The 3,461-nt window shown below is 34.8% G+C and overlaps 1 protein-coding gene across 1 annotated transcript in view; it reads right to left on the bottom strand.

Moving 5' to 3' along the window:
* Window positions 1-2,256, bottom strand: part of LOC111641370 (potassium voltage-gated channel protein Shaker-like) — a 14,262-nt gene extending 12,006 nt beyond the window's left edge. The window contains exon 1 of the mRNA XM_023387526.1: window positions 1,942-2,256. The gene's annotated coding sequence lies outside the window, so the exon portion shown is untranslated. The remainder of the gene's footprint in view (window positions 1-1,941) is intronic.
* Between the last annotated feature and the right edge of the window lie 1,205 nt (window positions 2,257-3,461).

The raw sequence follows: 3,461 nt of genomic DNA, 5'->3' as shown, positions 1-3,461 counted from the left end.
AGATACGAGATAGCCTAAACGCTAACTGAACCGGCATGCACTGCACATTATTCTTCGCATTGCAAAATGACATACGCATGCGTCAGGAATCTGTTCGAACAAACTTCACCTGCCCTCCGGGTCAGCGATTTTAAAAAGATGGCAACATTAGCACGGAATTTTTCATTACTTATTCTGTGACGAAACTGAACTTTAGTCTTTTAAATTGAGATAGCTAAATAAGGGGACTTCGAAATTTTCCTTTGCTCCAGGCGACTGACACCCACGCTACGCCACTGTGCAGAGTGCACCGTTTTAATGACTTTTGCCTCTTCCTATTTTACAACCGCTCCTTCGGTCTGTGCCACAATCGCTAATATTGTGTTGTTGTGCCCCTTGTCAACATTGTATCTATGTTCTCGCAGGTGTACCATCAGGTTTCTTCTAGTAACACCCACATAATCTTTCCCAATTCTTAACTGTTGATTTTCAAATAGTATTTTATATACCCCAGCTTTCTCTTCTTTTTTTTACGCTATCTTTATCGTTCCGTAGCAAGCTATAGATATTGGGTGCTCTTTTTTTTTATAAAAACTCGAGAATGGTCTATAAAAGAGCACTCAATATCTATAGCATACTAAGGAACGATAAAGACAGCGTAAGAAAGGAAGAGAGAGCTGGAGTTTATAAAATACCATTTGAGAACCAATAGTTAGGTGTCGCAAAGGATTATGTGGGTGTGACCAGAAGAAACCTAGCAATACGTCTGCGAGAACACAAATACAACGTTTATAAAGGGCACAACAACACAATATTAGCGATTATGGCGCAGACCGAAGGAGCGGTTGTAAAATAGAAAGAGGCAAAAGTCATTAAAACGCATCCATTGCATTGGAGATGGAAAAGGTGGAAATTTATAAAAGTAAAATGCCTAACTAGTTGCCTAAATACTAGGGATGCTAATGCGCTTCCAACAGCATGGAAATATATAATAGAAAAAAGAATGGGACTTAAAAACCCTTAAATCATGTTTCTTTCTAGTTAGCTTTGTTTTCTATGTTTTATTTGTTTATTTACTATACACACTTCTTTCAATTTATTTTAAAGTTAAATTATTTTTCTTTAATTTTAAATATGTAAAATATTCAAAAACAGTACATTCCATTTTGAAACATTTATAATATTAAACCTGACGATGGCCTATATTAGATAGGTTGAAAACATTTGTAAAAATAAAAGACAAATAATTTAAAATAAAAGATCAGCAAAATTAGATGTTGCTGAAACTGAAGTGAANTTAAAATTTATTTTAAAGTTAAATTAAAAAAAAAAATTTAAATATGTAAAATATTCAAAAAGATACGTTTCATTTTGGAACATTTATAATATTAAACCTGACGATGGTCTCTATATTAGATAAGTTGAAAACGTTTGTAAAAATAAAAAAATAAATTTTAAGCTCAGCAAAATTAGGTGTTGGTGAAACTGAAATGAATTAGTTGCTAAGAGGTGGATAGATATGAAGTTATGTTTTAGCATTTCCTCTCGTTATAAGACATGTTTTTCGATCACCCACATATTCTAAAATGTCACAAAGTGTAATCATCATGATTTAAATAACTACGAAATCAACTGGGATTAATGTCGGACACAAATGCAGATAAAACGTTTTGACTACAGAGAGAAAAGATATTAAAAAGACAACACACACATGTAACTCTCTTATGTTGCCACGTACGCTATACCTTTTGTGGCAGTCATTTTGGTCGGCTCATACTCCACCTATATTTACTGGCACAAGCGAATAGTATCGATAAATCTGACATGCAATTTAATGAGTGCTAATCAGCTTACATATTATTAATTGTTTAAGGTTTAGATCGGCGTCGAGTGACTACGTTATGAATTAATAAACGAATATAACGCAACTAATTAATGAATAATTTAATATTTGATGCTTACCAACTTTAACTTGCGGCGATAAGAACAAACAACAAAAACAACATGGCGAACTGCGGCAACAACAGCGCCGCCACTAATTTAAACAAAATGAGACCTTACAATTGATTTACCACAAGAATATGAACACCTAATATTGCATTTGGAATAACAAGAAGAGAATCTTCATTTCAGACGTTAAAAGTCGTCTCATTATTGCAGAAAACAAGATTTTGCGACTAAAGAAGGAATCCAACAGTGCGGATGAAAACCATGCTTTGCTATTGCTGCAGAAGTCTATCGAGGGGAAAAAACTAAACCGAAATAAAATAATTTCGAACAAATATAGTAGACCCCTATAACACGGGTTCCTATAGTTTGGATTCCTATATCACGGCGAAAAAAATTCCGACAGTATTCGTACAAACAAGATAAAAACACTACTATAATTCGGTAAAACGTCATCGCCGACTCGTGTCGCAACAGGATTGGTCGAATCTAGACCAATAGCGGATATTGCACAAACCGCTGAGTTTAAACGAGCAGCTGATTTACTAAAAACCGTTTATGATTTAACGTCCATAAAAATTATATTTATATTAATGATGTCTCCAAAGTTCAGCAAATTTTTCGCAGAAAAATAATTTATCAGGAAACACGCGCCCGCCGTTCGATGCGCCGCTCCACGACGAAACCAAGCTTAAGCAATAGCGCCGTCGAACGGTGCACACTCGGTAAGTAATCCTACAATTTTTTGTTTATAGCATAGTTTATATGGATTATTCCCAAAAAATTATACGTATTTTGGAAATGTTGAGTCGAATTAGACTAGAATCTATTCATTTTATGGAAGAAACCTTTCAAGCAGCCGTAGTCCGTAAACTGCATACGTGCCGGGCTGTGATTGGCTGGACTCGTAGAAAATGGATTCATAAAAACCGGAACAAATCTACCGTGTTATGGGGGGTCGACTGTACAATTAAAATAATCGAAATCACGAAGTTAACAAAGAAATAGTTGTGTTTATATGTTTTATTTGCGGAGAAATTGGACCTACTGCAAAGGATTGTTTATTGAATCAAGAAGCAGAACCTGAATTGCCGAATTCTCAAGTGTCCTTCCAGTGTGAAGTCCCTCATATGACGACACACTCGAACACTTATACAACCACAGAAGTTGAAAACGATGTAAAATCAAGAACTATGTCTACTAAAGTTTTCCACAAGGCACAAATGGTCAAAGCTGATGAAGTCGCTTGTGATGTTAAAAATACTGAAACGATTTGGATAGCAGATGATGCTACTACCATCATATGTCTATATTTTGAAAGAAATTTGCTTAAATTGAAGGACATTCGATTACAGTTGAAATCGCAAACAATGAGATAGTCAAAATGAATGGTAAATGAAATATACCAGTCGAACTCTCAGAAGAAAATGGTGGTCAGAAATTCAATATAGAAGCTTCTCTTTGTGTTCTATCACTCAAAATAAATTTGAAATTTGCTTTCAATTGGAAGACTCGACAACAAACAGTTTTATACA

Source organism: Centruroides sculpturatus, unplaced genomic scaffold (genome assembly GCF_000671375.1).
Source record: "Centruroides sculpturatus isolate CEXI.00-Female unplaced genomic scaffold, Cexi_2.0 scaffold1350, whole genome shotgun sequence".
Taxonomy (NCBI): Eukaryota; Metazoa; Arthropoda; class Arachnida; order Scorpiones; family Buthidae; genus Centruroides; species Centruroides sculpturatus.
The sequence above is the reverse complement of the archived record's forward strand: the minus strand, read 5'-3'. Positions and strand labels throughout refer to the sequence as shown.